Raw genomic sequence first — 14,214 nt, 5'->3', positions numbered from 1 at the left:
GAAAGTAGGACAGGGAGTATTCAAAACTCGGACTGTGCGGACAGATTTTGCATACAGAGCAAGATGGGAGTATTCAGGCTTCTGATAGCTCCATGGAAAAGCTGGAAGTCTGGTTTGCCCAGGGATATTCTGTACAGAATGCAAAATCTGCATGGAAACCGACTTGTTTTGCGGGGTGGGTAAGACGATCTCAGCCCCACTTAATAGTGCATTTTCTATCCTCTGCACTATTATATCACCTGCACTTGCTGAAATAGACAAAGGACTCGCTAGCCTAGCATTATGCAGCTGAACTAGCTAGCCTTGGGGTCATCCATGTGGTACCCAAGAGTGTTATGATGTTCTAAAGGTCTTTCCGCATGGCCACAAATGTATGGTGCAGATGGGACCTTAGATTTGTCTTAGATGGTTTCATTGGTTTATCTTTACTTATTTATTTATTTATTATTTATTTATGTATTTATTTATTTATTTCTCGCTCTCCCTCAATTCACAAAATTATTGATACTTATTCAGAGATTTACCCCCCCCAAACCCATACCTATTACAAAAGTATATTTTTATAATATACGGGTGTTAAACAGCTATTTAATCTAAATAAGAAGAAAGGCAGAAAGGAGAAAAAGACAAGAAAAGGAGAGCGAAAGCAAGAGAAGAGAAAGAGAGAGAAAAGATTAGAGAAAAATAAAGAAGAATAAGAGGACTTCTGGCTCTCTGTCCTGCAGCTAAATATAGTATTCACTCCTTAGGACCCAACCATTCTATCTACTATAAACCAGTGTTTTTTCAATCTTCAAATCCAGCTATTACACATTCATTTTCTCTTCCACGCAAAAAGTACATAACAAATTTCCAGTCCTTAATAAATGTCAGTCATGGTTTTTCTCTAATTAAACATGTTAAATTCGCCATCTCAACCAAGTCCAGGCATTCTTCCAAAGTGGGTAAGGCTGTATCTTGATTTTATCTTTATTTCTAATTATGGCTTTATGTATATTTGTTTTTAATTGGTTTGTTTATTTTAAGTTGTCAACCACCCTGAGGTTTACGAATGAAGGGCAGCATACAAATCAATATTAATAATAATTCTTTTTTATTTTATTCATTCTCTGTAAAGAATAGGACTTGTACACCACTTGGAGAAGTTGTTGAGCAACTGGTTTATACATGCTCTAAATAAAAAACTAGCCTATTAATTCCATTGCCAGCTACCCAGCCCCAGTGAAGCTAAGGGAGACAGCCATGACTCCACTTAGCCTCCCAGCGAGTTGAAGGCTGAAACATAAAAGAAACCTCTTCACAAAAGAGAGAGGAGAGGCTGCGGTCAAAAACTGATGAAGAATAAGAAGCAAGCACACCAAATGAAAGAGCTCCTTTGACATGCTCTCCTTTTAAAATAACCTCTGCTGCTTCCATCTCCAGGCATGACTTCCAAGCAGTAACGTCTGAGCATCATATTCGGTAATATGTTCCACATTGATTTTCCCCCGTACTCTCTGCTGACTGTACACTTTGCAGAAAGCATTGACCCCAAAGTCAAGGTTAAGTCCATGTTCCCTGAATCAACAAAGCAGAGGGAGGAGGCTGGAAGAGAGTGCGCATTTATGCAATGAAATAATCAAGAAAGTATGCAAACAAAAAGTTATCTACACAGGCCATTGTTAAGGGGGGGTATGTGTATTCAGTGTGTGTGTGTGTGTGTGTACTAGAGCAAAATAATAGTTTTGACCAGACCTGAGTACTGACACATTGAAAAACCAGAAATTGCAGAGAGGCAGTAAATAAACTTTCAATTTTGACATTCTTTTTTTAAATACCTTTTTCTTTTGTCATGCAACATTCCATCAAAAACAGCAGTCAATTGCCAAAGGACCAAACTAGATGAAATGTTAAATGTGTGTATATATATATATGTATGTATATGCATTCATTATATTTTGTTCTCACTTTGCAAAGAGCAGTTGTGGGGTGGGGAGAGATCAGGATAGGAACCATGTCATGCAATGAAATAAAATAGCCTAAATGAAAACTCTCTCACACATGCATACTTCAACAGCTAATTGCTCCAGGAAGAAAGATCCCATTAGCAGCAATGCACAAGGAGAATTCGTCCACCTACACCCCAAAATAGAGAAAGAACAATGAACTGACTTACATTGTCCAAATGGGCAAGCTTCTATCCTGCTATGGTTTGGCAATGCAGAGGTTGTCTTCTGGATGGGAGCTGCTGTGATGTTGGCCTGGAAACTGGAGCTAGTGAACAGGGCAGGGGTCGTTACACACATTGGCGCAAACTATCACCATCAGCTGTTGCTGAAAGAATTGCATGGGCTGCCAATTTACTACTGGGCTAAGTTCAAGCTGCCAGTAATGGTGTAAAAAGCCCTATGTATCAACACTAAACAATCATATTACCCCATATTACCCCAATTGATCACTGCTAGGGTTGGCCAGTGCCAGATTTACGTATAAGCTAAACAAGCTATAGCTTAGGGCCCCACTCTCTTAGCGCCCTCTAAAAAATTTAAAGGGATAAAACCTGGATGTACATTTCCAAAATAAAAAACAAAAAAACAAATGCAATAAAACCTACATACAGCAACAGTGTTTTGTGCTGTGTAGGCTCCTATGATGTAAGTAATGGGCCCCGCCTGCTAGCATGCTCCCTAAAATATCACTGGCTTGCTCATTTCTATATCAATTACTTTGATAAAATACATATTTTGTTATGTGCAAATGGCTTTAGTTACCTGTTAGGTCCAGAAATTACCATATAGCATATATTCAACACAAAAAACAGCGACAATTTGTTGTTGACAAAGGACAGCTGGACATATAAAAGGCCCCATTACCTTCAGTAGCTGAGGACCTCATCAAACCTAAATCTGGCCCTGGGGTTGGCATATCTTGAAGAGGAAAAAAGAGGGCACATTTGCTAAGTTCTAACTATGGATCGCTATGACAACTCTACCCATGAAAACGAGGACATGTCCTGGAAAAAGAGGGCATATGGCAACGCTGGCACTGACACTCTCCAGGAGGGGGCCTTCTAAAGATACCATCCGATTGGAAGGTCCATTTTGTATGACGTAGGAATCAGGCTTTTAATGTGGCAGCATCTACCCTTAGGAACTCCTTTCTGTCGCATATCAGGCAGGTGCCATCCTTATTGTAATTTTGGTTGCTGTTGAAGACCATCCTTTTATAATGGGAGAAATCCAGTCTGTATTAGATTTTCCACTGTTTTTATAGAAGAAATTGTTTCATCTGTGTTTTTACTGCTGTTTTTTTATTGTTAAGTTGTGTTGAGATGTTTTATAGGAAGCAGGTTTTGACATAAAGGGAATGAAGAAGCAAGTACATTCTATGACTTTTATCCTAGGCTCCTAATCTCAGCTATACCAGAATTTCTTACATTCAAAAATGTAGTGGTTATGCCTAAGTTATCTCCTGCTTGGACTAATGCAATGCGCTCTACGTGGGGCTACCTTTGAAGGTGACTCGGAAACTACAACTAATCCAGAATGCAGCAGCTAGACTGGTGATTGGGAGTGGCTGTGGATACCGTATAACACTGGTCCTGAAAGATCTTCATTGGCTCCCAGTATGTTTCCCAGCACAATTCAAAGTGTTGGTGCTGACCTTGAAAGACCTTGGTCCTGTATACCTGAAGGAGCGTCTCCACCCCCGTCATCCAGCCTGGACACTGAGGTCCAGCGCCGAGGGCGTTCTGGTGGTTCCCTCACTGCGAGAAGTGAGGATACAGGAAACCAGGCAGAGGGCCTTCTCGGTAGTGGCGCCTGCCCTGTGGAAACCCTTCCAGCAGATGTCAAGGTAATAAACAACTATTTTACTTTTAAAAGACAACTGAAGGCGGCCCTGTTTAGGGAAGTTTTTAATGTCTGATGCTGTACTGTTTTTAATATTCGGTTGGAAGCCGCCCAGAGTGGCTGGGGAAACCCAGCCAGATGGGCGGGGTATAAATAATAAATTATTATTATATAAGTTATAGTCAGGACTTTTTCCCAGTCGAAACTCATTGGAACTCAGTTCCAGCACCTCTCAGGTGGGGGCCATTGTCATTCTAAGAGAACAAAAGAGGCATTCATGGTGAGTTATGGCACCTCTCTTTCTAAAAAAATAGCACTGGTCATAGTCATTCTTCCAGGATTGTTAATTTGTGCTAACAGTCCTCGCCTTCTTCTGCAACAAGGAGTTCCCAGATGTTTAAACCGCACACCCTTTGAAGATTAATTAGGGTTATTTCATAGACTCACGTTCTCTATGGAACTATAACTACCAATAGATAGAGAAGATGTCCCTGCTGTTGTTTAAACAGTCACCTGCTTGGGTGAAGGACAGGTGAGTTAGAAGTTCCTAAGATAGCCAGGAATTGACAACTCTTATTCAGGTCACTAAAAATGTTGATTCGGCCACTGAACGTGCTAACAGTAATTGGTTTTAAAAGCCTCTACCAGAACAGGTTTTGAGGTATCTCAGTGGACATGGGAAGCAGACACTTTCGTCAAAGCTTCAGGACAAATGCCTATGTCTATGAAACGACTACAAACAAGCTACCATTCATAAATTATAGAGGTTGTGATTTGTGAATAGACCCGTTTCTCAAGTCTGTCCAATTTTAAGTGCCAAAATTAATATCTAGTCTGTTGGAAGGAGAGTTTACAGACTACTGACACCGTCTGAAAAGAAGAAGAAAGCAACCATCAAGTACTCTCTTGAAAAACCACTGCCAATGTTTATTTCTAAACATCACAAAACCAGCCAGGGAACTCTAGAAGGACTCACCATATGTTGCCATTTTTATTTTTATTTTATTTTTTTGCAGAGTCAACACTTGTGGGCAGAGCCATTGTGGGAAAGAATGGACAGCATTATAGTAACAGCCAGACATTGCAGGCAGGGAATATGGCTTCAGTGCTAAAAGATGCCAACTATGATAATGTAGATTATTATTGATCTAAATAGTGCCTACATTTCAGTGCTGTGCCATTGTGATGATGATGATGATGATGATGCCTGTGGTATTGCACTCTGGAAAGGCAGGAAAAAGGAAGGAATTTTAACCAAAATAGAAAAAAGGTAAAGGTAAAGGGACCCCTGACCGTTAGGTCCAGTCGCAGACGACTCTGGGGTTGCACGATCATCTCGCTCTACAGGCCAAGAGAGCCAGCGTTTGTCTGCAGACAGCTTCAGGGTCATGTGGCCGGCATGACTAAGCCGCTTCTGGTGAACCAGAGCAGTGCACAGAAACGCTGTTTACCTTCCAGCCGGAGCGGTACCTATTTATCTACTTGCACTTTGACGTGCTTTCAAACTGCTAGGTTGGCAGGAGCAGGGACCAAGCAACGGGAGCTCACCCCGTCGCGGGGATTCGAACCACCGACCTTCTGATCAGCAAGCCCTAGGTTCTGTGGTTTAGACCACAGCCCCACATGAGTGAAAAGATGAGTTTTCAAATTATGAACATTGTGAATTCTAGGCAGAACAGAATTCTGTAGAAAAGAAGCCAAATAGAGATGAATAAACAGAAGATGGGACCTTGCTAGAGCAGGGAGGGAGTACCTATGGCCTTCCAGTTGCCAGAAACATAGGCTATCTGGAAAAATACCCACAGGGAGGTAGAACCAGTAGAGGCTCCCTACAGTGGGAGCCAGTGTGGTGTAGTGGTTAAGAGTGGTAGACTTGTAATCTGGTGAACCGGGTTCGCTTCCCCTCTCCTCCACATGCAGCTGCTGGGTGACCTTGGGCCAGTCACACTTCTCTGAAGTCTCTCAGCCCCACTCACCTCACACAGTGTTTGTTGAAGGGAAAGGAGAATGTTAGCCGCTTTGAGACTCCTTCGGGTAGTGATAAAGCAGGATATCAAATCAAAACTCTCCTTCTTCACAGAATATACAACTGGGAGCAATCTTGGTTTGCTTCTGTGAATTGTACGAAAAAGCCCAGCTTTCCTATCTTGGCCTCATCCACACTTGCCCCGTGATTTCTAGTCATGGATTCAAGAGATTTGGGGGGGGGGGGGTTGTCCTGCTGCTTTCCCCAGACAAACCTGCTATTTACTGCTGAATTGGAACAAAAGTCAATATGCAGAAAACCCAACTGACATTTGTGGGACAAAAAAAGAACCCATGACTAGGAATTATGCAACAAATGGAAGCGGGGATGAACCCTCTATAGCAGCATCAATGACTCTGTTGTGTTTACACTAGAGACTGGTAACAGGTGACTCTTCAAATGTTGTCGGACTACAAATGCCGTCATCCGTGTTTCTTCAGACAAACTCCAAGAAAGGCATCCAAATTTCTGGTATCTTGTGTATATCAAAACCCAAAGTCTGAACCACCTGAAGCTCAGTTGAGAAAAACATTCCAGATGCTATTTCTGAATCTTGTCTACTCTGGAAATCTTATGGCTCATATTTTTACACCACCCTGATAGGAGTGGAAAAACCAACCCATTTCCCCTAAACTTTCCTCTTGCTCTTCTTTCTGTTGCTGTTCCCAACAGGACGTGCTCTCTCTCTCTTAAAGAGAGAATATGCCTGGAATGTTTTTGTTTCACTTTATTGCTTATGAAACCAGCAAAGATTTAATACCTTAGACAGATTCTTGTGATGGGTAGGAGAATTTCTGGGCTATATTTGGCTCTGTACATTTTTCTTTTTCAGACTGTTAACTCCAAGCACAGAAGAGAGTTCAACATTCAAGGGAGTGACATGCAATCCTTGCTCCACTTGTAACCACAGTCATCTTGCCGTAGGCCTTAGAATAATAATAGGAATGGAAATTATTCAGTGGCTCATGATTTCCCAAGGAAAAAGAATCTCTTTAGCAGCAGCGTGCCACTGAGTCATTGCGGTCGGCCTACAAGGTCAGGGTTGCAGAGCTGTCTTTGCCATTCCTACCACTGAGTAGCAATCGAAGCCTGGGGTATTAGGAAAGAATGGGAAAAAAGCATGGCTGGCTACTAGTATATGCAAGTGGTACTGACATTGCACTTCAGATGACCCCAAGGCCAGCTGACTGTCTGTGGAACCCCCCGCTGAGATGAGTTTCAACTTCTTTGCTCATTACTGTCGCAAATGGAATGGGTTGTCAACAACTCTTAGGAGCAGACCAGCTCTGGGCTCCAAGGCACAAAGGCAACTGTCTGGTTCAGCATCCCAGAAATTGGTATCTAATGAAGAGTTTGATATCAGGCTTGCCCTCAGTGTCCTGCCTAAGGCAAAATTCAAAGTGAATTTGAGTGTTTTTCCTCAGGAAAAAAAAAATGTCTGGGGAAATTTGAGGAAGCCCCCCAAAAGAGCATAAATCTGTGCTGCTTGCAAATTGACTGTGATGTTTGAAACCATTTATTTTTTAACAAATGCCCCAAATCCCCTTCTGGAAACATCCGTCTGTTTTAACAAAAGCCTAGTAGGCACGTTGTCACCCATCAACTGAGTGCTCAAAAACCTAAGTGACTTACACCTCGAATATCTGAAAGACATATCTCCTTCCCTGCAGACCTTCTTGAGTGTTAAGCTCAGTAGAGAGGCCCTCTTGGAAGTTCCACCACCCTCTGAAGTTTGGGGAGATGATGTGGTGGTCCAAGAGACAACTTTCTCTGTGCCAGCCGCTAAGCCACTAAGCTGTGGAATTCCCTCCTTGCAGAGGTGCATGTGGCATTTTCATTGTATAGCTTTTGTGACATGAGCCAGTATGGTGTACTGGTTAGAACGCTGGACTAGAAGCTAGGAGATCAAGGTTCTCAGCCATGAAGCTGTCTCTTCTTTCAGCCTAACCAACCACAAAAGGTTGTTAGGAGAATGAGATGGAGAGGGGCAGAACCATGTATGCCATCTTTCCTGGAGGAAAGGTAGGATGTAAATATAATAAGATAATAATACCCTCCAACAAGTTACCGCAGAAAACCGGGATGAATATCTTCCAGAATGCTCGCCTGCATGAGTCATGTGAACTGTGTGAGATCACAGCACCCCCAAAATGCATGTTTTTAGACACTGCAATCCCATGCAAGATCACACCCTGAACGTGAGAGCACAGTCTCTGTCAGGCTTTGGGGAAATCGGATCCCTCTCCAGGTGGCAGTAAATAAACAGATCAAACGGAAGGAGCGTTCTTACCAGATAAGCTCTTTAATAATCACAGCGAGAGACAAAGGAATGCATATCTCTCTAAAAAATGGTGTTACTCCCATTAAAGGTTTACCCCCTCCCTCCCCATTAATCTACATCACTCCTACATCGGGTAAGCTGAGCTTGTTGTCCTTGCGCTTACTATTCTATCACTTTCCAAGTCCGTCTAGTCTTGGGCGAAGGGGGGTCAGAAATGTTGTCCAAGGACACTGAATCTGCCAGCTGTCTCTCTCCTGGTGTTTCCTCTTCTAGCTGTTCCTCACCCAGTATCTCCCAGCTTTCCCCCTCTGGCCTATGCCCCTCTGCAAACCACTGTTCTAAATCAATACTGTCCTCCTGCCCTTGGGAAGGTTCAGAAAAAAGGGGTGTGTGGCTCCCACCATTCCTCCTCAGTCCAATCCATGGCAGTACCCCAAAATGGGATGCCATGATTTAATCATGACAGTTGAAGGGTATGTAGTTATTGAAAAAGTGGTAACTTGGGTTACAAACACTTCGGGCTACAGACTCTGCTAATCCTAAAGTAGTACCTTGGGTTAAGAACTTTACCTCAGGATGAGAAGAGAAATCCCGTGGTGGCAACAGCGGGAGGCCCCATTAGCTAAAGTGGTACCTCACTTTAAGAACGGTTTCAGGTTAAGAAAAGACCTCCAGAACGAATTAAGTTCGTAACCAGAGGTACCACTGTATCTGTACCCTTGACTTTAAGAGAGTGCTATTGCGCTCATGTCCAGTTTGCAGGCTTCCCACAGATGTGTGTCTTCAGTGGTCAGCCACTGTGAGAACAGGAGCCTGGACGAGATGGGTCATTGGCCTGATCCATCACCTTATGTTCTTATGAAACCTGATTTATTTGTTTATAAAAATATTTATATTATTATTATTAACAATAAATTAAAGTGGTTTACAACAATCATGAAGACAGGAGTGCCTGGCGTGCTCTGGTCCATGGGGTCACGAAGAGTCGGACATGACTAAACGACTAAACAACAACAACAACAACAACAACAACAATCATACATAAAGCTGTACTGTAAAATAGAATGCCAAAAAAATAAAACCAGAGATCAGTGAAGTATGTCTGTTGTGATCCTTGCATCGCAGGGGGTTGGACTAGATGACCCTCAGGGTGTCTTCCAGCTCTGTAGTTTTATGATTCTATTATGGAAGGGCAGTTTCTTAATTGCCAGCATAATTTTGGAGGCATGGGCGTACCCTATTCCTCTGCTTGTAAATTATTTTAACTGATTTTAATCTTGTATTTTTATATTGTCGTAACTTAGCTTCTGACTTTACGGTGAAGGGCAAGTAAGAAATCCAAGAAATAAATTATGCAGGGAAAATTAATTACATGAGGAAATAAACAGTTGGGGCCATGCGGTATTGGAACCACACTTCCTGTTCGATTAAAGTTTTTTATTTGTTACTTAAAACAATAACAACCCAACAACCTCGAGACACCACAGCAAAGGAGGACACAAAAAACAGCAGATATAATTAGTCCTTGGAAATTCAAGACAATCTGTTATGTACTGAGTTGAATAGGATCCAAACTGCAGCAGTCTGATTGGTCCTAGAACAATAGGATCCAAAAGGCAGCAGTCTGATTGGTCCTAGAACAATAGGATTCAGAATGCAGCAGTCTGATTGGTCCTAGAACAATGCAGCAGTATGATTGGTTGGCAGGAACCACCCAATCATGCTCCAGATAGAAGTGAATCCACAACCTGATTGGCTTACAGTAGAATTCCGGAATTAGCCAATCATGTGCAGCCCATTGTGTAAATAATGTATATAAAGCAGATACCTTGAGGGGACTTTCATTCATTCCTCCTCACCACTATGAGCTGAATAAAGAGCATGAAATCACTTTGCGACTCTGAGTATATTTCACAATCTGTTCCTGTTAATTCTGCCTGTAACAGCCTAGGAGTGAATAGTGCAGGGCGTGACAACTCCTTCTTTGTTCTTATCAACTCCAACTGAACTTTGCAAGAAAATATGTCTAGGGGTCATATCACTGCCAAAGCACACGGTTATAAATTAACCAGGTCTGTTTTATAATAATATGAAAAGCCTGTAGGAATAACACAAATAAATCACAGGAAAGAGTGAGTGCCAGGTGTGATAGAGGTCAGGCCGTTTCATAGCAGCAAAGGGCAATTGGCCTCATCTGCGGCCATTTTGCATTGCCGGAGCCAGCAACATTTTGCTCATTGCAAGTCATGAGATCAAAATTTGACCAAGTACTGAAATTCATTACACACACAGTATTAAAACACACACACATTTAGATGATGATGAGATTTGGATTGGACATTTAGATAAATGGTGTGATTGCAATGGTGGCAGACAGTGGAATTGGTTGAACATATGACGCAGATGATGAGTCTGACCACTGGTTTGTCCAGGCCAATGTTGGTTCGGCTTTCATTCATTCCATCACAAACACTCTGAGGAACAGGATTCCAGTCACTATTTTATTTACCAAGAATGCCCCAGACATTCCATATACAAGGCTAGTTCCCCTTGTTCTGGGCGCATTTTGCGACAGGGAATTTCTTTCGTGCGAGCAGTTTCTGAGCTAGTAGTAGTACTGCGCCTAAGATTTCAGATCAAAACTGCCACTGCTGGGACAAAAGGAGGAACTTTTCCTGCCTCCCCACTTCCAGCTACTCTCTGAGGACTGAAGAAGGGACCTTCATAGGAATACAGTGGTACCTCGGGTTACATACACCTTGGGTTACAAACACTTCAAGTTATAGACTCCGCTAACTGGGAAGTGGGAAGCAGGTGGCGCTGTGGTCTAAACCACAAAGCCTAGGGCTTGCCAATCAGTAGTTCGACGGTTTGTATCCCCGTGACGGGGTGAGCTCCCGTTGCTCGGTCCCTGCTTCTGCCAACCTAGCAGTTCAAAAGCACATCGAAGTGCAAGTAGATAAATAGGTACCACTCCGGCGGGAAGGTAAACAGCGTTTCTGTGCGCTGCTCTGGTTGGCCAGAAGCAGCTTAGTCATGCTGGCCACATGACCCAGAAGCTGTACGCCGGCTCCCTCAGCCAGTAAAGCAAGATGAGCGCTGCAACCGCAGAGTCGTCCCCAACTGGACCTAACGGTCAGGGGTCCCTTTACCTTTAACCGGGAAGTAGTACCTCAGGTTAAGAACTTTACCTCACGATGAGAACAGAAATTGCGCAGCGGCGGTGCGGTGGCAGCAGGAGGCTCCATTAGCTAAAGTAGTACCTCAGGTCAATAACAGTTTCAGGTTAAGAATGGACCTCCAGAACGAATTAATTTCATAATCAGAGGTACCACTGTATCAGGGGAGCAGGCAGGGCAAGTATGGCTTTGTTTTTTTTGCAGTCTGCAGATGAGGACTAGACCATATGAAAAATGAATATAAGATTTTAGCTGCAGTCCATTCATTTTCAGCTTTGTATTATTCTTACAAAAAAAAGCACCTAGACATTCCGTTGTAGTGCCCACAATCTAGGTTTAAAGGTGCCCTTTAGCTCCTAGCTTTCATATCACAGTTTCTAAAACTGGTCCTCACCCCAGACATTACTTCTTCAGGTATCACCGGATGGAATAATGTTTTTAACTGTAACTGTTTTTACATTTTTTAAGAACTGTAATTCCTTTTGGAATACTTTAATTTGTTTTTCTTTTTAAATTGTTTGCCACCCTGGACTTCTTCTGGATTGAAGGGCAGGATATAAATTCCATAATAAGCAAGCAAGCAAACAAACAAATAGGATGTCAAATGGCCACCCTAGGCTAATAGGAAATGATATTTTTTTTAACAACTCCTCTCGTCTCCAACAATGTTGTTTAGCCAACAAAATACCTGATGCCACACCTGAGGTTTAAATACTGAACAAGCAGGTAGCATTCCTGGCAGCTGGCAACCTTAGCAGTGACTAATTGCTATTAGGAGATGGGCATTGAAAACGCTTGCTAAGAAGCTTGGCTTTTTGTTGTTTTTGTTTTAAAAAAGGAAAGTGTTAATCTTATTGTCGGGTACTTTGTTTCCATTGCAAGGTGGAAGAAGAAAGATCTCTGAGACAGCATTTTGCGGCTCTCCAGAGACACATAAGTGCAGTGAGGGTTTCTGTTGGCTGTTGCCGATTTGCCTGGTTTTATTTTAATAGTGCAAGCAGCGCCACATGCTCTGGGAGTCATGTACTTAGCAAAAATCAATCCCCTCCTTTGTATACAGATAGACACAGCAGACTGGCAATGGCTGAGGCTTTTATTGCCTCACCTGAGCTGAGAATTCCTAATAAGATTAAAATTTACACTTTCTGCCACTGACAGGTGGTGTTTTCTGCCAAGTCCCACTGCATTCCTAAAAAGTAGATCTGAATTACAGGAGTTTCTTCTCTCTCTCTCTCTCTCTCTCTCTCTCTCTCTCTCTCTCTCTCTCTCCTTCTTTCCATCTCCTCTACAATCCCTCCTTCTTTGGGAAGATGTCTCACCTACTTTGCCTTCTCAATACTTCTCTCGGGTAAGAATATCTCCAATGGTAAAAAATAGTTTTATCATCTTTTCCAGGAAGAAGATGATGTTAGGGTAGACTAGGACATATTTTCAAAGTGACAAAGTGACAAGCCTACCACAAAATTGTACTACTACTACTACTACTACTACTACTACTACTACTACTAATAATAATAATAATAAATTTTATTTAGACAGTGGTACCTCGGGTTAAGAACTTAATTCGTTCTGGAGGTCCATTCTTAACCTGAAACTGTTCTTAACCTGAGGTACCACTTTAGCTAATGGGGCCTCCCGCTGCCAATTTCTGTTCTCACCCTGAAGCAAAGTTCTTAACCCAAGGTACTATTTCTGGGTTAGAAGAGTCTGTAACCTGAAGTGTCTGTAACCTGAAGCATCTGTAACCTGAAGCATCTGTAACCCGAGGTGCCACTGTACTCCACCCTCCCCGTCCAGAGCTGGGCTCAGGGTGGCTAACAATTACAGTAAAAACATAATAGGGGGGGGGACCAATTTAAAATACAGGTTAAAATGCAATTTAAAATGCAGCCTCATCAAGACCATAAGGGGAGGGAAACATAAGGGTCAGACTGAGTCCAAACCAAAGGACAGGCAGAACAGCTGTCTTGCAGGCCCTGCGGAAAGATGTCAAGTCCCGCAGGGCCCTAGTCTCTTGTGACAGAGCGTTCCACTAAGTTGGGGTGAGTACTGAAAAGGCCATGGCCCTAGTTGCAACCAATATAACCACCTTGCGACTTGGGACCTCCAATGTGTTGTCGTTTGTGGACCTTCATGTCCTCCGCGGGGCATACCAGGAGAGGTGGTCCCGTAGGTACGTGAGTCCTAGCCTTGCTGCCCATGTATATCAGAGGAGGAGAAGGTGGCGGCAGTCTCCTCCAAATGACAAAAAGCTTCCCTGCTGTTTGCCAGGAGGCCTGCACCAGGGATAGGAAAGTTGCCCAGAATCTGCAGGGCTACACCTTCCATTCCTGCTCACCATTGGCCATGCTGGTAGAAGCTGGGAGTCAAAAAACACCTGGAAGGCACTACATTGGCTGCACCCCTTCTGTGGTAGTGGGGGACTATAGCAGCAGTAAGGAGGTCTTTTGGGCTTGGCAGGAGTCCACGTTGAACCGCAAGGTTGCTTTCCCCAAGCCATGTGCAGCTGCCCCATGCCTGACATCATGTGTGGTAGCATGCGTAGAAAGGCTAAAGACAAAGGCACAATCAGGGTCCTTAAAGAATGCTTCCAGTTGTTACTTGGCAAGCAGGGGTGGTCTTTGGGGGCCTTCGAAATGTGGCGCACACTGGGATTGCCTTCAGCAAGCACTGAGATGGGAGTTCTTGCGAGGAGCCCAGCCCTGCTACAATGGAGGTTTGCTGATTGGCTGTTCTCGGAAGTTCCAAGCAAACCTTTCTTTCCTTTGAAGTCAGGTCACCTGACATCATAGTGGTTCGGAGGGTGGCAACACAAGGATGAGCCTTTTCAATGGTGGCCCCCTGTGTTTATTAAATTTGTATACCGCGCTTCATCCAAAGATCTCAGGGTGGTTCAAA

At 43.2% G+C, this 14,214-nt stretch overlaps 1 long non-coding RNA gene across 1 annotated transcript; it reads right to left on the bottom strand.

Annotated features, from left to right (window-relative positions):
• Positions 1 to 1,076: 1,076 nt before the first annotated feature.
• Positions 1,077 to 13,729, bottom strand: LOC128413456 (uncharacterized). The gene is made up of 3 exons (XR_008330355.1): positions 13,655 to 13,729; positions 6,617 to 6,782; positions 1,077 to 1,557 (listed from the first exon to the last, which is right to left on the bottom strand). It is a non-coding gene; the product is annotated as an uncharacterized LOC128413456 (long non-coding RNA).
• Between the last annotated feature and the right edge of the window lie 485 nt (positions 13,730 to 14,214).

This window comes from Podarcis raffonei, chromosome 5 (assembly GCF_027172205.1).
Source record: "Podarcis raffonei isolate rPodRaf1 chromosome 5, rPodRaf1.pri, whole genome shotgun sequence".
Lineage (NCBI taxonomy): Eukaryota > Metazoa > Chordata > Lepidosauria > Squamata > Lacertidae > Podarcis > Podarcis raffonei.
The sequence above is the reverse complement of the archived record's forward strand: the minus strand, read 5'-3'. Positions and strand labels throughout refer to the sequence as shown.